The sequence below is a fragment of the Rhipicephalus sanguineus genome, chromosome 10, assembly GCF_013339695.2.
Source record: "Rhipicephalus sanguineus isolate Rsan-2018 chromosome 10, BIME_Rsan_1.4, whole genome shotgun sequence".
NCBI lineage: Eukaryota > Metazoa > Arthropoda > Arachnida > Ixodida > Ixodidae > Rhipicephalus > Rhipicephalus sanguineus.
Genome location: NC_051185.1, coordinates 135,725,465 through 135,746,713, shown reverse-complemented (window position 1 = coordinate 135,746,713; position 21,249 = coordinate 135,725,465). Strand labels below are relative to the sequence as shown.

The 21,249-nt window shown below is 45.6% G+C and overlaps 1 non-coding gene across 1 annotated transcript; it reads left to right on the top strand.

The window, feature by feature from the left end:
- The first annotated feature begins 17,062 nt into the window (after positions 1-17,062).
- On the top strand, positions 17,063-17,135 carry Trnat-ugu (transfer RNA threonine (anticodon UGU)). The gene has a single exon. It is a non-coding gene; the product is annotated as a tRNA-Thr (tRNA).
- Positions 17,136-21,249: the final 4,114 nt, after the last annotated feature.

The window sequence follows — 21,249 nt, the reverse complement described above, 5'->3', positions numbered from 1 at the left end:
TCCGTACACATGTTTCACGTCACTCTCATGATTTTATTACTTCCATGTTTTAGCCGCCTTTAGCGCGATGAATTTTAGGCCCCTATACAGCCACTTACCGTAACCATTCTTCACTTACGCTATCAAGTCTTGGCGCTCTTTGGCCATCAAATGGCCCTTGCGCCAATAAATACCATCATCATCATCACCGGGTGTCTTAGCATTTTAAGACTTCCACGATCTTGACTTTAGCACTGTTTATAGTAAGTAAGGCACGTTCAAGTAGGTTTTTGGCGTTGTACAGTAGATGTGAAGGAATGCGAGGGTTCATAAATGTTGAGGAAAAGGAGAAGCGAAGGCGCCTTCATTTAGCACATTGTGATAACCCTGAATGAAAACTGCACCTGACTATAAAACCGATTAGGTTATTGGAATCAGCCACGGTGGTCTAGTCGTTATGGTGCTCGACTGCTGACCCGAAGGTCGCGGAATCGAATCCCTGTCGTGGCGCCTGCATTTTCTATGGAGGCTAAATTGCTTTAGGCCCGATTCTGGGACACGTGGAAGAACACCATGTGGCCGAAATTTCCAGAGCCCTCCACTATGGCATCCCTTATAATATTATCGTGGTTTTAAGACGCTAAACACCCGCAATTATTAGATTGTAGAAATCACGATAAAAGCTATGTAAAGAGACAATGCTTCATCGGTATAGGTTACGTAATAAAATTGTTTTGTTGCGTAGCATCTCTCCTTAAATGGGGCCTGTTACATATCTCATGTTTATAGGCTTTGGAAAAAATTGTCCGTTGGAGCACTTTCACAAGCAGCTTCGTGTGGGGTAATTTTAAAGATGCGTCTTCAATGGACGTGAGCGTTTTGACTGCTTTCTTGAGATATTAGATGTTTAACTCCTAAAATGAGGGAAACAAGCATGCCATGTCTGCCAACAGTGATAAAACAGTAAACAATTTTTGGCCATCCACAAATAACTCCGGCCTCCCAAGCAAACTCGTGGTCAGCAGTGTTGACTCCTGCGTAGAGGTGAATGCCATAAGGGGTTTTCCTCTGAGCTGGAAGATGAAGCATGCTCACGCTTTTGAAATTTTTCTAGGAAATGAACTTTTAAAGCGAAATCAGTAACACTTTGTGGTCTGAAAATATGCATTAAGAAAATTTTAAGCCCGGAAAAAAAGAGATTGTTATGCCTTTAAAACCGCCATCCATACCTGCAAACTTATTACTCCCCTGCGTTGTCTGGCGGGCAAGCGGTGGTAACGGGTGCGCCGGTGCCGAAGTGCTTCTAGAACCACCGCTTTAGGCCTGCGTAGGAGCAGCATCTTCGTGCTCAGCGTCTATAGCAGTCCGCGTTGTAGTTGGGCCCGTTTCAAGTCTCCCCTGAAGAAGGCGCCAAACCTTCTAGCTCGAGACCCCTGTTCTCGGTGGGAGATCTTTATGCCCCGTCGACGCTTTAGGGATAGCTGCAAGGCACTGGTAAAGGTCGGGACCTCTTGCAGAGTGCCATGGAGGTGGACCAAGAAAACTAGGATCGGAAACTCGGTAAGCAGAGATACCAAGCTGGACTTGACCTTCGGGAAGAACGTGGCCATTGCCAAATGGCAGAACACGGCGCTCGATTTCGGAAGAGAAGTCCTTGAGAATCGGGTGCGGGTGGAAGTTGCAGGTCCCGGTGGCGGACTGGGATGCTTTTCGCAAGCTAAGATCCGAGGGGAATCGTAGCTCTGCCCCTCACCGTAAGAGCTGGTGCGACCGCGTCAGGGAGGACGCTGTTTCCGCCCCCAAGAGGGTTGTGACTGACGTGGACAAGATGGAAAGCAAGCCGGAGCAGCTCCAGGAGGCCAAGCAGTCACTTTTGCAGCGCTGGGAGGGCCGGGGCTCAACAGAAGGCTGTGTAAGAAGATCATCGAGTTAACAAGACGGTTGCAGCGCGCACCCTGACTCTGCGCAAGCAGCAGTGGGAGATGTGTTAGCCTGCCGAATACTAGCTCCGCAACGGCAGCTCATGCGACATTCTGAAGCACGTTCTGGTCAGAAACCAGTACCAGGGCCCGTCATAGAAGGCCCTTGGCGCGGGCTCTGCACAAAGCAACGTGGCGGCAGGCCGACGAGCAAGTCGTGGATGGCGTGATTCTGATCCGGGAATGGAAATTAACTTGAAATTTTATTCCGCAACAAGAGCATGTTAGGAGAAGGTTTAGGTAAAAGCTGTTTGAACACCTTCAGGATGCCTGACCCCCTAGTACACAGAATAGCAAAGAAGCGCGCGGCAAGTACAACCTTCTAAGAGAAATATCTCTGAGTCTCAGAATTTGGTTAAAAAAGGAGATTACAATGCAGGCATAGAAAAGAGGTAGCCGTCACATCACATAATAACACAAACACTAATCGCAGTATTTTTTGGTGATGTACTAGATATGTTCCTTTATCATGCTGTTTAGAAGTGTATTAATGCGCACTAACAGACAATAATGCCAAGGAAAGTATAGGGGACGTTATTAGTAGTAAATGTAATGTAAATGTGAAGAAGGAAAAGTGGACGAAAAGATAGCTTGCCGCGGGCAGGGACCGAACCTGCGATCTTCGAAGGACGAAGACCCCGCGTTGCGAGTGAGGAAGGCGGCGTCGCGGCAACGGTACAAGGCTCATCGGGAAGAGAGACGTTCGGCCGCCCAGAAACGAAGGGAATGCGACACTCGCTTGCGAGTCCTGGAAAATTTCCGTCTCCGAGAAAGAGTGGCTACAGCCGGAGCTGAGGGGCGGTTCACTTTGTCATTGCTATACCACAGCTAAAATAGTAAAAAGAAACCCTGCATCCACTGTTTCATTAGTCTTCGCGACGTTAAGCCAGCGAAGCTGCGCTAAATTCTGCTCTTGAATATTGCGCTGTGACATGCAGCTCATGCAGCCCTTACTGTGTCGTCGCAATGCTTGCTTCGATTCGAATACACTGTGTGAGTAGCATAACAAAACATAACAGTGCCGCAGAAAGAAAGCTGCGCCCACGCAACCATCAACGGCCGGAGCGCCGCCTCCTCGGCGGCCGCGCGTGCGCAGCACGTGAAACAGCTCTATGTAGCGCGTGACTTATGGAACGCGCTCATACACGTTGCCGAAATTCGCAATGGCCATTGACTGTTGCGCCGCCAAGCGTAATTCAGGAGCATCCTCTCGAGGAGGGTTAGTAGACGACCAAATGGCAGTACTACGCAGTCGCTCCCTTGTTGGGCTGTGCTAGCATCAGTGTTAACGCGTTGGCAAGAAAGGAACCCAGTGTTAACGCTTTGGCAAGAAGTTCACTGATGCATGTTTCTTGCATCAGTGAACAAACCTGGCCTCCGTGACACGAGAAATCTGATTCGTTCTTGCGAGACGCGAAGTTTTCCTGAAAATACGAGGCAACTCGCGCTTTCACTCGTAGCCCACAGCGTACACATATCAGCTTCGCGATGTTGTCTGTAGCCACGTGGGTTAGTGAAATGTTTTCGTCTGCCATTTTCAGTTGAAACTCACCCTGTTTTACTTGCCTATAGTATTCGTCAGTGTTTTTGTAGTGCATGAATACCATAACATCCTACGTGGGAAGTCGCGCGGGCTCGCGCTGTGCTCTTCTATACACTCTTAAAAAAAGGCTCTTGAATACGGAAAAACCTGCAGGTAAAATGCTGCCGACCATGTTCCGTAGTCCGAACACATGAGACCTGTGATGACGTAGAATCCATGCTACGTAAAGCCCGTTCATGTTATTATGAAGCGCTCCGCAATGAAGAAATGAAGCAACAGCTACTACGGAACGAGAGCTGTTACGTGCACCATTTCTCACACAATATTCGTAATGCTAATACTAAATGGACGTAAAAAACTAATGTGTTTTCTGTTACGTGGACCATTTCTCACACATTATTCGTAATTCCAATACTAAATGGACGTAAAAAACTAATGTGCTTTCTGTAAGTTCAACATTAGGCATACGTAAAAAACGAATGTATCTTCGGCAGATACGGGGGTAGTCAAAATTTCGCAGGCCGCTATCCCACGTAATCCTATGGCAGCATGGCCTGGAAACTTTTGACCACCCCTGTACATGTAAAAAACAAACACGAAGAATATATGAAGTGAATTCGCATGCTTAACAACCGATAAAGTCAAGTTTTATCTTCACTAAAATCAAACTTTATTGTCCTAGAATTATAAAACAAAATACATCACAGGCATTCGACATATTGTGTAAATAAAAATTGTCAGAGAAGCTTTATTTCATTTAATTATCTTTACATCTGGAATTTATAATACATGGAAGGAATATGAAAACTTCTTAACACCCATGGTACCTGTATGATTTCCACAATGCAACAGTATTGCGCAGATTTGTTCACTGAAAAAGAAAAGAGAAAAAGATATCATGTTAGTACAATCACACCAGGCAAGTACAACAGCAAAATAGTGCGAGCTCATTTAGCAGTTTTATGAGTACATTACGCTGCCATTACATAGTGCAAATGTATGGAAGATAATACATGGAACCTCAATCTGCAGCTAAAGTGTAGAACATCACACAAAAATTTGGCAGACTACACACATCGTGGGAACCGATGTAATGCAAAGCAGTCAACAAGAAGCTGCATAGACCGCATTCTTTGTTTTCGAGGCTAATCAAGGCATTCATGTTCCCCCTGTAATTATTGTTCGTCATAGAGTCATTTCACCCCATAATAATTTTGGTACATATCCATTTAACGAAACGACTGCAAGCGTCCCAAGACTGTGGCATGTGAATCAAACCGTACATGGCATACATGTTATGATTGGAACCTTACGCCCTTGTCACTTATGTCACTTTTTTAGTCGCTCATTAAGGCATCTTCCTCTCTGCCCTACATATTTTCCTCCACACAACAGTGGGATTGAACGCATGAAGCCTTCAATACAGTGTACATATAAGTTTACGTGCTTTATGGAACACAACTGAGGCTGCTGCCTTCCTGTTTCATTTACTTTGTAATGTCTATTCACTTTGGTTTGGTTTGGTCGTCTATTCAATCCCACTGTCCTGTTTAGGAAAATATATAGGGCAAACAGGGAAATGCCTTAATGAATGACTAAGAGAGCATAAATACAACGTAAACAGTGCGATTAGTGGCCATCTAGGCCTCCACTGCAGGGATTGTGGCTGCAAACCAATCGTTTCAGAAACAAAGTTATAGCAAAAAACAAAGATCATACAACCAGAGAAATAACTGAAGCTGCAGAAACAGAACGTATAGAAACTAACTGTGTCTGCATGCCATCTGTGACCCTTTCACAAAAAAATACATTTTTTTAACCGTCGGTGATATGTACAGCACGTGCTTGTGGTGCTCAGCGGTGATGCATGTTGACGAGAGATAGGCGCACCAACCATGTTACTTTATTTTAAAAATTTTCTATTCTTTGACTGTCATGGTGCATATGTGCCCACATGTCGAAAAATAAGATCACTTGTAAGCCAGCACTGTTGTCGTGCCTTCTTCGTCTTGTGTCCTGTCATAATTTTGCACCGTTTTTCCCCCGTTATGTCTGAATGGCAATTCCATGGAAGCACCACAGTGGCAATCCAACATACTCTTTTTTTTTGCATCCCAACACCCCTTTGTAGTGATGCGATGAACTCGCACTCAAGTGGCTCCCCCCCCCCCCCACGCTTGGCGCACTTGTATTTACTTGTTCACAAATGCCTGTCGACTGACTGTTCTCAAGCTGTAACACGTGCTTTTTGAACTTGTTGGAATGCGAGCTGCATGACGAGTAAAAGACACATGTTTTGTTTCCAATCAGAACTGTTTAAGGTCAGTTTGTAGGGATTGCAGGCCAGTGTGATTGGTAATGTTACAGTAAATCACACAGTACTCAGCGAAGTGTCGAACACTACATTTTACACAGGCAGGCACATCATTAATGCAGATTAGAAAAAGCAGAGGACTGAGCACACTTCCTTGGGATACACCACATGTCATATAAGCAGAATGAAAGTTAGGATTATTAAGAGGTGAACAAAGTTCTGGAAGAGAGAAAGTCTTTAATCTAGGTGAGCACATTAGGATGAATGCTAAGCTGTGTTAGTAAAGTCAATGGTGAGGAACCCGATCAAGAGCTTCAGAAAAATCTGCAAATACTGCGTAAGCCTGGGAGCCCACCTCAAGCAACAAATGTAAGTGGTTAAAAAGGCCAGCAGGTTGAGGTTGAGTGCCACATAAAAATCCCTTACAAAAGCTGTGCTGATATTTGAAAATAACGTTATGATCTTCGAGGTAGTTTATTACTTGGCTGTGACCGACATTCTTGAGAAGTTTGCAAAAGGTGCTTGTTAGTGAAATGGCTCGATAGTTAAGTGGGGAGGAATGTTCACCTGACTTAAGTATAGGCATTACCCTGACTAAATGCCAGTCATAAGGAATTAGCCCATTTGATAATGATTGCGAAAACCAAGGACAGGACAGAACAAATGTTTTGTGATGTACTTTTAAGCAAATTATTTTTAAAGCCGAGGTGATGCAAACTACTAGTAATTTTAAAGTTGTTTAGCAAAGCTAAAATCCGCTTCATCAGGAACTATTTCAGGGGTGCAAATGTCATGAAATGCATTTAATTCAAAAAATAAGCTTATATCTTTATTGGTAAAACCAAATTAGAATGAGTCATTAAAATCTGAGCACAATCACATACATCAGTGATGACACCGCTACTATCTCTAAGCAAGATGTCAAGATGACAGCTAAGGTTTACAACGTGCCAGAATTTACAAGGGTTGTCGGTGGACAGAGATGACATGTCACAACTGAAAAAGTGATGCCGAGTGTACTTTAGGAGAGACTCTTTGCCACATTTATACTTTTCCCACTCGTTTAAAAGACTGCTTTTTACTGTCTGCTGGTAATATCACTTTTTCTAGCTATTCATCTGCCGCAACTTCTGATTAAACCATGCAGTGCTGCTGCTACACATATTGGATATGAGAGGCATGAATTCATGGCTAAGTTTAGAGAGATTATTTTTAAACAAATTCCAATTCTTCTCGACAGTTTGCAAAGAATAATGAACTTAATAATAATAATGTCTGGGGTTTAACGTATAATGAACTTAGCAGAGAAACAATCCAATTCACTCTGCTGCAACACCTGATTTGTTTAGCAGCAGTTTCCTTTTTGTTAAATGAACCGATAATGCATCCGATTATTACGTCATGATCGGAAATGCCTTCTAAATTAATGATGTTTGAACGAACATCACGATTATTTGTTACTACAAGGTCAATAATGTTGGCGGTGCTTGATGTGCGACATGTGGGATTAGTAATAGGTTGCGATAGTAAAACATCAAGAAGCGACTAAACAAACACATGAGCTTCGCTCTCACTTGCTGTGAAGGATTGCGTGAACCAGTATATATTAGGGAAAGTAAAATCTCTGAATATAACAGAATATGAACACAGTAGAGTTAGAGAAATGTGTACATATTTCACACAGAAGTCGATGAAATTCTAAAAAAAATCATTCATATTAGGAGACAGTAGATAACACCAATAATTGCTTCAGTTGAACAGAATTTTAAAGAAACACACACATTAAAGAATTGCACTAATAATTAACGGCATCGACAACAAGTCATCATTTTTCACCGAGATTACGCCACCTCCTCTGCAATTTGATCTATCCCATCGAAATATATTGTAATGTGTTTCGCTGACAAACACCAAGTTCTTCAGAACAACATCAGTGAGCCATGCTATTAATGATGTGCAACATAAGTCGATTAGCAAAAATATTGCGGTACTCTTTGACATGGCACGTCTGATGTTAGTGCACAAGAAAAAAGGGATTTATCGGTTTTAGTGATTGAGCATTTTGAGTGATGTGAAACTGGGGTCTGACCTGAGATCAGAATAGAAGAACGTCTATCTTCCGTGTAGTGTTGAGAGAGGCGAACAATGCGACCAGCCTCATTGTCCCACACATTGTTATTGTAATGCTTATTAAAGGTAAGGCAAATGCAACCACAGTCTTTCCTACTGATTTTGTGTAGTGCCTTAAGTGACAGAGTTTATACCCGTGTCACACGGGCATTTGAAAGAGCTTCCAACCGGTAATCTAGTGACTCAGTGGTCAAGCATGAGCTGCTACACAGCACGTTTCAAAGGCCGTCGAGTCAATAGTCTATCGAGCCAACGAAGCACACCACAACTCTATTGAAATTTCGATAAGCATTCAGCAGCGCAAGCGGAAACAGCGCAAACGTGCCCTCTCGTTCAGTGTGCTCGTACTCCCGATTAGAAACAACAAATCTAACCAGTATGCTTTAAAAGCAGTACATGTGAGCGTTACTTATTCAAGTATATTCGCCACTTTAAATGTGCGAACTGCACATATTTTCAACAGCAATGTGCTTGTCTTCATCATGTCGTCTTGCCGTGTATCGTTCACCACAGTTTCGGTGGTCAACAACTTAAAAAATTAAATATGTATTCATAACTACGAATAAACAATTTATTAAAATGTTTAAACAAAAACAACAGACATATCTGTGCTTTTAAGCAGATTTGTATTATTTAACTTTCGAAGACAAGAATATGAAAATAAATATCCACAGCACCATGCAATCTTTGGGAGAAACAGCCCTTCAAAACTGCTGTGTAGAAGCGCGACAACTCCATCGAGTCAATAGAATTGTGGTGTTTCGATGGCCATCGAATTAACGGCCGTTCAAAAGTGCCTGTGTGCACAAGTATTAGTCTGGACGGCCTCGGAATAATCATGAGAGCTGCCGAAGCTTGTGTTCTTGAGCTTGAAGCTATTACTCATCACAGATTCAACTTATTTATCGTTGTACAAGTTGGCAATGATAGGCCTTATCTTACTAGTTGAAAAGTGGCCCAAACAGTGCGCTCTCAGAATCGAAAGTACAGTCGCTGTTCAGTCGAACACCTTCACGGCACCGCAACTCGTCCCGTTGGAGTAATGCAGACTCTCAACGGAAAATTTGGATGCTCCACTGTGTGTTGTTTGATTTTTCGGACTCCTGCTGGCTGTTTGGGTACGCCGTCAAACGCAATGACAAGATGTCAGTGATGTTTACAGTACTTTTACTATGCTGCCAGCACACGAAGTTTGCATTGGCTACGGCTGGAGGTCGTGCCAGCGTCAAAATCCGCGCAGAAATTGCATTTTCCGGTGTTGAAGGCTATGTTTGTTGGCTATTTGTAATGGTTGCTTTTGGGTTTTAGCCAGTCAAGTATTGATTGAATGGCTACAACGTCCAGACCGCACGCCAAGCCACGCTCGGAGTCAGCTCGGTTGGCACTGGCTCGGTGTGTGTGGCCAGAGCTGTGGTGTGGCGTTTCATGGTTTGATCAATTTGATGTCTGAAGCAGAATGACAGCACTCAGAAGACGGACAAAGCACTGCAACACCAACTAGCCCAACATCGTTCCCTTTTGGCATTTGAGGGTTTGCGTTTTCTGTTGTTTCTGCGGCTAGGCCTCATCTGCGTCTCACTGCCTCATTTGTTGCTTGGTGTGTGAGGCCTGATCTGCTGGGATGCCTCTGACACCACCCGTTCATCTGCGTGGTCAGGACTAATGAATAAACGTGGCAACTGTAAGACACTGCCGATGGTGCAAAAAAGCAGCGATTATTCGTCAGGTGGAAGGTGGCCAACCTCACTTCGAAGTTGCTCGGAAGTTTTCACCGAGCTGGACAATGCTAAGATGACGCGTCGGGTTCTCGAACCAGCGCAGGTGGACAGTGACTCCGATGATGACGCGCCGCCCTCACCATAGCAATCAAATGCGAATTTAACGCAGCGCTAATGACAGCCTACAGCGATGGCCAAATACTGGCTGAAACACAAGCTGAATTGTTTGCGAATGTGTGTGCGTAAATGTGTGTACAGAGGTACATTGACAAGTTTTTCCAGCCACTGAGCTAATAGGGGTGCTTTTTTTTCCCACCAAATCCTTTTTTTTTTTCGGACTCTCCATTTGTCTGACTTTTCGGTGATTCCCAACGAGTCCGAATGAATGGTTGGCTACTGTACGATACTAAGCCTATTGGAACAAAAATCGCTCATGATTTCCTCTAAATACGTGCAAATTTCATTGTCTCTATCTGGAACAACATAAAAAATAACATCAGATGTCTTCTTGCACATTAGATGTATCTAAATTAGGCGTTAATAATGGCTGTGCAGATGGCACCGATGCGATTTTCGATTCTAATTCAGCAACATGTTGTGTCCAAGTCATTTTCCAGGGTAATACGAATGTTAAGGAACTTATTCAATGATTCCAGGACTGTATTGCAGCTAGTTTACAAATGTGGGACAGAAAAAGTCAAATTGTATAATGCGTCCGTCTGTGCCTTAGTCATAGGCTTAGGGTTTGATTCAACGTCGCTACCGAGAAGTAGGAGAAGTCAAAGGTACATCAAGGTATTTGGTAATTTGTATCTAGTAATCATGTACAGAGAGTACCAGCACTATCTCCTGACCTTGGGAGCCTCTTCTGTATATCCTTCACGTTGTAACCATATTATGCAAAATAAATGTTTGATTTGAAAAAAAAAAGGCAGCACGAGCACATTTCAAACAATTCAATAGCGACACCGCCACAAGGGAAACATCGTCTTCAAGGCACCGGTGTGTTTCCTACTGACCATAGGTCGGAAAAAAATGTGAAGCTCACTCAGACTCGCTCATACAATATATTTTGCCCTTAGGGCTCACTCAGACTCAAACTCACCGAAATTTTCTTCAACCTGACTCACTCGTAGGGATGGTCGATTAAAATTTTTAATCGATTAATCGTTAATCGTTCGTCGATTTAGCCTTTCATCGATTAATTGATTTCTATGTGATGTTTTAATCGATTAATCGATTAATCGACATTTTTGATGGGTGCTTTAAAAAAGTTATCTCATTGTTTGGGAGGCATTGTTGCGTTTGATAACGACCGAAGTCTTTCTACCATACGCGCTAGAGATCACTTGTGCTCATTTGCGCCTTCGCGAGAATTCGCACTTTCGCCCACTGGTTACAGGGGGCCTTTCGACTTTGGGTGATGTCATGGATTGAAGGATCTGTGGCCATCGTCCATGGACGATTCAGTCGCAGGTCGTATTTCCTCGAAGCCTGCCTCCTCGAGCGCACCGAAATCGGAGGCGTTGTCGGCTACCACTCTGGTCGAAAAGACGAACCGGAAATATGCAACATGACGAAATCCCGCGAAAGGCAAAGCAGAGACGAGGGGGAAGAGGAAGTAAATAAGACGCTCGCACTCGTAGGGACGCCACCTTTTCTCCGCTTGTACGTTAGATATCGTGGAAGCTCTCGATAATAGTATAATTGCAGGCTGACGTGATCTCTTTTTCGAGGTCACCCATGCGAGATTGCACAACAACATAGTGGCCTCAAACAGACCATTTATTATTATTATTATTATTATTATTATTATTATTATTATTATTAATATTATTATTATTATTATTATTATTAATATTATTATTATTATTATTAATATTATTATTATTATTATTATTATTATTATTATTATTATTATTCCCGCACCATGGCTCCCAGTCGGGATGCATGCTTGCTATGCTCCTGCCCGTTTTTCGGTAAGCAGCAGTTTTTCCGCTGTGAAAGTTGTTCTAAACGTGCTCATGCGAAGTGTGTAACCTGGCCTGATGAAGAGCTGCAACTTCTGAAGTCTGGATCGCGCTCATTTTGCTGCAATTTATGTGATCTGAGCAGTTCTTCTGGTAAGCCTAACGAAGACAACTCGGCGGCGTGCAGCGATGAGCACTGCAGCTCTCAAACCGGTTCCCTCTCCACGTGTGCCCCTCCGGGTGGTGAGGGTGTTGGTGGTGACCTCGCCGGGCTGCGCCGCCTCCTCCTCGACGCGTTGGAGGGAATCTCGTTCCTCGGCGACGAGGTATCCCAACTACGCGAAGAAAACGAGCGCCTCCGTAAGGATCATTCCCGCGGTGTTGAACAACAAGCCCGTGTGGTCGCCTCCCTTCGTGCAGAGGTCCGCTTCCTGCGTGAGGAGCTGACGCGCCGCACGGCCGCCGTGTCAGTGAAGGCACCTGTGATCCCTCCAGAGCAGGTGACCGTTGGCCGATCTGTGACCTCCAAGCAACCTGTGTACTCTGAACAACCTCTGTCCAAAATTCTTTCATCTTCGAATTCGCCGCCAGGTGACGTAGACACGTCCGAGCGTGTCAGTGTGATGCCTGCGACAGCCTCTTCTGCAGCGGTAACTGAGGGTGTAAGAAAGAAGAAACCCGCCTCGTTTGGAGCATTGAAGACATCCACTATATCTGTAGCTCAGCGGCCACAACGGCCAAAGGCCATTTTTGTTACGAAGCTGAGCCCGGACACCACTGCTGCTGACATCAAAAAACATATTGCCTCATTCGATATGTCTCCCATTTCCTGCCGGCGACTTCAAACAAGATTCCAGTCATATTCTTCATTCTATATCGAAGTTGACGAGGACACGCTACAACGCCTGAATGACCCTTCGATGTGGCCCCTCGGATGCCTCTTCAAGCCATTTCGTGGGGAGCTGCGCAATGACATGCTTCATCCCTCTGAGCTAGTGCCTGGAATCGAAGGTGCCGTGTAACGTAGACATATTCTACCAAAATGCTCGGGGTCTGCGTACCAAGACACTCGAGTTTTTCTCTAATGTTCTTTCGTCTTCTTTTCCTATTATCGCTATTTCTGAAACCTGGCTCGGCACTGAAATTCCCTCATCGGACTTTTTTCCCCCGACCTACACCACCTTCCGCCGTGACCGAGATTTCAGTGAAACCAAACAGAAAGGCGGTGGCGTGCTGATTGCCATTGACAATTCATTGAAATCCGTTAGACGGAAAGACCTAGAAACTATCGAAGAATCGATCTGGCTAGAAATCAACCTTGAGCGCCGTGAAAAATTGTTGATTGGATGCTTCTTAGGGGTGTGCGAATATTCGAAAGTTTCGAATATTCGTCGAATATTACATTCGAAATAGTCGTATTCGATTCGAAAATCGTGTATTCGAGAAGTTTCGAATATTCGATAACTTCGAATATTCGAAAAATTCGAATATGCGATTCGATTATCATGAATAATATAACACGTCCTCCACATTTCTGCTGCGTTCGCATAGCTAAAAACGTTGCCGAGAGGAGCGATAAACATCGTAAGTACACGGAGGCACGATATCTGCCTGCGACGAGCGCCCCAGTACATATGATTTATTGCTGGTGCATCTCCGACGTGCAGCGCGGTTGGCGATCATGTAAACGTACATTTTCAATATTATGCGGCCGTAACGTGCCGCACTACCACTCGTTCACTATGCGGGACCACTTCTGAAGAAAGACAGTGACCCATCTGACTGGTGGCGGACTGTAGGCACCTTCAGATACCCCAGTCTGGCAAAGCTTTGCCCCATGTACCTCCCTATAGCAGCCACTTCTGTTCCAAGCGAGCGTTCCTTTTCAGTGGCAGGGGGGCGGGGGGGGGGGGTTGTCTTTGTTAGAAGGGAGCGCCTGCTGCCTGATCATGTGGAGCAACTCATATTTCTTCATGATAACATCTGGCCATTACTTTCATTGTGCCGTGATATTTGCTTGTGTTGTGATGCGCATTGTGCTAGCCTGGACATTGTGTTCTGGAGATAGCAGTGTATGCTGTGTTGCCAGTCAAGCTGTTAATGTTTTTTTTTTTCAAATAGCTGCATGTTAACTAAAATATTGTTACTGTGGAGGCATTTTTCCTTTGATATTCGATATTCGATTCGATATTCGAAGGTGGATATTCGTATTCGATTCGTATTCGAAAAATTTGATATTCGCACACCCCTAATGCTTCTATTTACCGCCCAGCATTTCCCCTGCCTCGTTTCACGATGTCATGTCTTCTATTGAACTTGTGATATCTTCTCATAGTGGGCACAGAATTATTGTTCTTGGGGATTTCAATGCACCTGGAATTGACTGGAGCACGCTTACCTTTTCTCATTACAATCATTTCACAGAGAAAAAGTGCAGCCTGCTCTTCGACTTTCTGGCGTTTAATTCCCTAGTGCAACATAATTCAGTCGTCAATTCCAGTGGCAACGTCTTAGACCTGTGTGTGTCAAACGATCAACCCCTTGAAGTTTCCCGCTCCAACATCTCTCTTGTACGTCCGGACAAATTCCACCCACCACTTAACGTAAGATTATCTGCATCAGCCGAAACAACGAGCTACAGCAGTTACGTAAACAAATCTCCAAGATTTGCGTTCAAGCGAGGTGATTACACGGGCCTCTATCATCACTTGTCCACCGTTGAGTGGTCACAGGTTACTGACAAACCTAATGTTGATGACCAAATTGATCGGTTTACGGAGCTTGTACTGAGCAGCATGCTTAATTTTATTCCCCAGTATACACCTAAACAACGTAAATATCCCCACTGGTTCTCATCTGAACTTATCAGTGCACTGAAGCATAAAGATCACGCACACAGGAAATCTAAATGTTCTCCATCCAGCGAGTGGAAGGAACAGTTGAGCTTTTTTCGAACTCTCTCTAAACGCCTATATAAACGGGATCATAGTTCGTACATTGAATTCTTAGAAAAAAGCGCCTCTGACAGGCCGGCTGAGTTTTGGAAGTATGTACGTAAACGGTCTAGCAAAAGCGGGGAGTCCTTCAGACTACTAGACTCAAATGGGGTAGAAGTGCATGCCGTCGCTGACTGTTTTGCCACACATTTCTCATCCGTTTATAAGGCCTCAGACTCCAGCACTGATATCAGACAACAGCCCAAGGCAGTTAGCTCATCCAGTGTTTGTCGCTGGATGAAAATCTTATCAGCGAATGCATTAAGCGCTTAAAACCATCCTTATCATGTGGCCCAGATGGCATCCCCTCCGCCATACTAAAAGCATATGGTACTATATTTGTCCCAGTACTGACTACGATATTTAATAACTGCCTGGACACTTCCACATTTCCTAGCATGTGGAAAACTTCTCGTGTTTTCCCAGTATTTAAGTCGGGCTCTAAGACAGATGTTTCTAATTATCGCCCGATTTCTCTACTATGTGCCACATCAAAGATCTTCGAACTGGCTCTTCACAAAATATTGTCTTTTAGTGTGAAAAACTCATTGATTCCAAATCAACATGGTTTTCTTGCTGGCCGCTCAACTACCACAAATCTTGCTAGTTTCATGACGCAGATCTCCACACCTATTTCTCAGAGAGGACAGGTTGACGTAATCTACTGTGACCTGAGCAAGGCTTTTGACGTAGTCAGCCACACACTGATTATGGTTAAACTTGCGAACTTTGACGTTGACTTGTCGATTGTGAATCTCTTGCACAGCTATCTGCTCAATAGATCTTGTTATGTTGCCGTAAATGGCCAAACCTCTTCTTTGTATAAAGTGACTAGTGGGGTCCCTCAAGGGTCGGTATTAGGCCACTCCTATTTTTAATTTACGTTAATGATGTTTCTTTTGCCATTCGTAATTCTTCTTTCCTCTTGTATGCCGATGACATCAAGATATTTAAGGAAATTCATTCACTTAACGACTGTCGCTTGCTGCAGTCAGATTTGTGTTCTTTTTCCGAATGGTGCAACGGCAATAACCTTTCTCTAAATACCTCAAAGACAAAATTCATGTCTATCACTCGCAAAACATCTAGCGTGTCATTTCAATACTTTGTCAATTCTGTTCAGTTATGCAAGGTTTATGAAATCAGTGATCTTGGTGTTGTTGTTGACAGCGCGTTAAACTTTTCTTCTCACGTTAAGCGTGCTGCTATGCGGGGCCTTCGTTCTCTCGGATGTGTTTGTAGAATATCTCGAGAATTCAGGTCTCCCATGGCCCTACACAAATTGTACACGGCAATATGTCTTCCGCAACTTGAGTATGCGTCCGTGATATGGAATGGCATTGCTCAATCCAGCGGTAACACCATTGAACGAGTCCAGAAAAAATTCCTCAGCATATATAACCATCGCTTTGCTAAAAATGACTCTGGATCTCGTTCAAGTACTGCTGAATCATTATCACTGCCATCACTTCACTGCCGACGAAATCGTTCTGATCTCTTATTTCTCTACAAGATAGTCCACGGTATCATATCCTGCCCTGTACTTCTCAATTGTGTTAATTTTCGAATTCCGCGTAAGTTAACCAGAGAGAACAGACCGTTTCATGTACCCGCCTGCTTCTTCCAACACTCTACCGTTCACAGAATACAAAGTCTTTATAATATTAATTTTCTTGATCTTGACGTTTTTCATAGTCCACAATCATTGTTTTTATCCGAGCTTTGCACTGTTTTGACATAGTATGGCACAATGTACAAAGTCTTCCCTTCTCCGTCTTTCCGCATAGTTGTATATGTGCAATCTAATTTTTTATTCCCCTTCAATATTTCTCATATTGTCTAATTTTACTCCTCCCCTTTTGTGTTCATTTCTCTTTGTCTACGTGTTTTTTCTCTTTTTATTTCTGAAGACTGTCTGTATTGTATTGTTTATTTTTATTGATTTTTTTTTTGCGTGCGCCTGCACAAAGACCTCACGGTTGTTCCTGGGCACGTTAAATAAATGATTGATTGATTGATTGATTGATTGATTGATTATTATTATTATTATTATTATTATTATTATTATTATTATCTGGTGTCTTACGTCCCAAAACCACGATAAGATTATGAGAGACCCCGTATATTGGAGGGCTCCGGAAACTTCAACCACCTGAGGTTTCAAATGTGCACCTAAATCTAAGTGCACGCCCCTCAAGCATTTTCGCTTCCACCGAAAAAGCGACTGCCACGGCCAGGATTCGATCCCGCGACCTTCGGGCCGGCAGTCGAGCCCTGCAACCAGTAGACCACCGTGAAGCCCGAACTGTCAGCGTGTGTAATGCATCAGACATTAGAACGTAAAAACGAAAAAAAGAACTTCGAGGGCTGGCTTTTCTTTGTTAAGCACAAAGAAAAGCATATATACACCATAAAGTGGACCGGGGGATGACCGCCGCTGTTGCTCAGTTGGTAGATCATCGGACTTGTTATTCGAAGGTCGCAGGTTCGGTCCCTGCCAGCGGCAGGTTTCCTTTTCGTCCACTTTACTTTCTTCACATTTACATCATAGTTACTACAAATAACATGCCTTATACTTTCCTTGGCTTTTTTGTCTGTTAGTTCTCATTACAACACATTGTATTTCGGAACTGTCCTTTCGCGTAACAGCAGAAGACGGGGGCCTCTATAGGCTGGCTGACGTGGGAGTGCAAACATTAGTTGAAAGTTGCATTTCTCCAGGGTATGTTAGACCATTTTCATAATCCGCGAGCGCGCTTCCTTGCGCTGCATATTCGCCGAACTAAAGGCGGTACCTGTTGTGCTTCAAGTGGAGACGAAGTCGTAGTTGCACGTCCTGGGGTTTTTCCATGATGTGTGTTTATCTCAATAGAGCTGAGTCAATATTTTCCGCGTCATAGCGCAAGCAAACTGCGCTTGAACACGCTGTTTGCAGAAGTGACTAGACTAACTGCTATGAACTGGGCTAACTGCATCGCAGGAAAGCTAGCTTTACAATCATGAAAACGGTATATATACGCTATAAGGCGGACATTTGGGCTAGTTGTTATATAGTATAATGAAAAATACTATTAGCTTCCTTGACCCCTTTGTCTTATTATATATATATATATATATATATATATATTGTCACGTGGTCGTGACGTCGACGAAGACAGCAGTTGGCGTTTGCAGGATGAAACTGTTTATTTGGCCGAACTTGTGGCCAGAAAATGAGAACTAGCACTACAGCAATACACGCTGTACAATGATAGCGGCGAACAGGGCTTCGTCCGTCGATCAACTGACAAGCGGTCAAGCGCGTCGGCTTTTATACAGGCGCTATCGAACTTTCCAGCGATATCGCTGGTGGTTGCGCAATCTCTAGAATGAGCTCGAGCGTTCGCGTCTTGCGCGCAATCTTAACAAAATCATCTACAACAATCGTGAAGCTTCTCGAAGAATGAGGCGCGGTTTGCGCTGAGCGTTGCCGACAGCCTTTGTGGGCGAATGCAGCAAAAGTGATCAGAAACGTACGTGGCAATGCCCCCCTCTGAAAAAGCATCGTCCCGATGCTTAAAAACAGAACATGAATACATGCAATACTAACGAAAACTAAGCAGACAAACATTCGAGTCCTCAGGTGCGTTAACGAGCATAGTACGGTTTAAGGCGCGCCACATGCACGACCTCGGGCCGAGCTCGGCGCCTCTGAGAGTTCGTGATGCCGTCGGGGACAACCTCGTAGTCGAGTGCACCGAGACGTCGAAGTACCTTGTACGGTCCGAAGTATCGTCGAAGAAGCTTCTCGCTCAGTCCACGTCGTCGTATTGGCGTCCAGACCCAGACACGGTCGCCGGGCTGGTACTCCACGAAGCGTCGTCGAAGATTGTAGCGACGGCTGTCGGTGTGCTGCTGGGTCTTGATGCGCAGGCGGGCGAGCTGTCGAGCTTCTTCGGCACGTTATAAGTAAGCGGCGGCGTCGAGGTTTTCTTCGTCGGTGACGTTCGGTAGCATGGCGTCGAGTGTCGTCGCCGGGCTCCTTCCGTAGACCAACTTGTACGGCGTCATCTGCGTCGTTTCTTGGACGGCCGTGTTGTATGCGAAGGTCACGTACGGAAGGATGGCATCCCACGTCTTGTGCTCGACGTCAACGTACATGGCCAGCATGTCGGCGATTGTCTTATTTAGCCGCTCGGTGAGGCCATTGGTTTGAGGGTGGTAGGCAGTGGTCCGGCGGTGGCTTGTCTGGCTGTACCTCAAGATCGCCTGAGTTAGCTCCGCTGTAAACGCCGTACCTCTGTCGGCGATGAGGACCTCAGGGGCGCCATGACGCAGAACGATGTCTTCAACAAAGAACTTCGCTACCTCGGCAGCACTGCCTCTAGGTAGGGCCCTTGTTTCGGCGTAGCGGGTCAGGTAGTCGGTAGCTACGACGATCCACTTATTACCGCTAGTCGACGTTGGGAACGGCCCCAGGAGGTCCATCCCGATCTGCTGGAACGGTCGCCGAGGTGGCTCGATCGGCTGAAGAAAGCCCGCTGGTCTTGTTGGCGGTGTCTTGCGTCGCTGACAGTCTCGGCATGTCCTTACGTAGCGAGTGACGTCGGCGGCAAGGCGCGGCCAGTAGTACTTTTCCTGTACTCTTGCCAGCGTTCGGGAAACACCGAGGTGTCCTGCTGTCGGGTCGTCGTGCAGGGCCTCGAGGACTTCTGGTCGCAATTCTTGAGGCACCACGAGAAGGTACTTGGCTCGATGTGGCGAGAAGTTCTTCTTTTGGAGAACGCCGTTGCGTAAGAAAAACGACGCCAGTGCTCGCTTGAACACTTTCGGAACGACGGCGTTCTTGCCCTCGAGGTATTCCATAAGGCCTCTGAGTTCCGGGTCGGATCGCTGTTGTTCAGCGAAGTCGTCGGCACTTATGGTTCCCAAGAAGCAGTCATCATCCTGGTCGTCTTGCGGCGGCGGGTCCACGGGGGCACGAGACAGGCAGTCGGCGTCAGAGTGTTTTCTTCCGGACTTGTAAACGACGTGAATGTCGAATTCTTGCAGTCGTAGGCTCCACCGTGCGAGGCGACCGGAAGGGTCCTTCAAGTTAGCTAGCCAACACAAGGCGTGGTGGTCGCTCACAACTTTGAAGGGCCGGCCGTAGAGGTAGGGGCGAAACTTCGATGTAGCCCAGATGATGGCCAGGCACTCCTTTTCCGTTGTGGAATAGTTGATTTCTGCCTTTGATAGCGACCGGCTAGCATAACTGATGACCCTCTCCAGCCCGTCAGTCTTCTGCACGAGGACGGCGCCGAGTCCTAGGCTGCTTGCGTCGGTGTGGATTTCCGTATCGGCGTCTTCGTCGAAATGCGCTAGTATTGGAGGCATCTGAAGGCGTCGTTTAAGTTCTTGAAATGCCTCGATTTGCGCCGTTTCCCACTTGAATGGCACGTCGGTCTTCGTCAGGTGCGTTAGGGGCTAGGCTATTCGTGAAAATTCCTTGACGAAGCGTCTGTAGTAGGCGCACAAGCCGAGAAAACGGCGTACGGCCTTCTTATCGGTGGGTGGCGGGAAGGCAGCGATGGCAGCTGTTTTCCGCGGGTCCGGGCGAACACCATTCTTGCTGATCACGTGACCCAAAAACAAGAGCTCCTCGTACGCGAAGCGGCACTTTTCCGGCTTCAGGGTGAGTCCGGAGGCTTTGATTGCTTGAAGTACAGCTTCAAGGCGTCGAAGGTGTTCGTCGAAATTTGAGGAAAACACAACGACGTCGTCCAAGTACACAAGGCACGTCTGCCACTTCAAGCCGGCCAGTACTGTATCCATAACGCGTTGGAAAGTCGCGGGCGCCGAGCAAAGACCAAAGGGCATGACCTTGAACTCGAACAGGCCGTCTGGTGTTATGAAGGCAGTCTTTTCTCGGTCTCTCTCGTCGACTTCGATTTGCCAGTAGCCGGTCTTGAGGTCCATCGACGAAAAGTACTTGGCGTTGTGGAGTCGATCTAGGGCGTCGTCTATTCGTGGGAGAGGGTACACGTCCTTCTTCGTGACCTTGTTCAGGCGACGATAGTCGACGCAAAAACGTAGGGTTCCATCCTTCTTCCTCACTAACACCACAGGTGACGCCCACGGACTCTTGGACGGCTGGATGATGTCGTCGCGTAGCATTTCGTCGACCTGTTTCTTGACGGCCTCGCGTTCTCGCGTCGAAACTCGGTACGGGCTCTGACGGATTGGTCGGGCACTTTCTTCTGTTATGATGCGATGTTTCGCGACTGGGGTCTGTCGAATTCTTGACGACGACGAGAAGCAGTCCTTGAATTGTTGGAGCAGGGTTTTTAGCTGGTCTTGCTCGTGCTTCGGGAGGCTCGGGTTGACGTCGAAATCTGGTTGGTTTCGTCGATTCGTCGAAGCAGGTTCGGTGGCATCGAAGAGGGCGAGAGCATTGCTGTATTCCACGAATTCGTGGATGTAGGCGACCGTCGTACCAATGTTGAGGTGCCTATATTCGTGGCTGAAATTTGTCAGCACTACCTTTGCTTTGCCATCACGCAGCTCGGCTATGCCTCTTGCGACGCAAATCTGACGGTTGAGAAGTAGGTGCTGATCGCCCTCGATGACACCTTCAAGGTCTGCGTGTTCTTCGCTGCCGA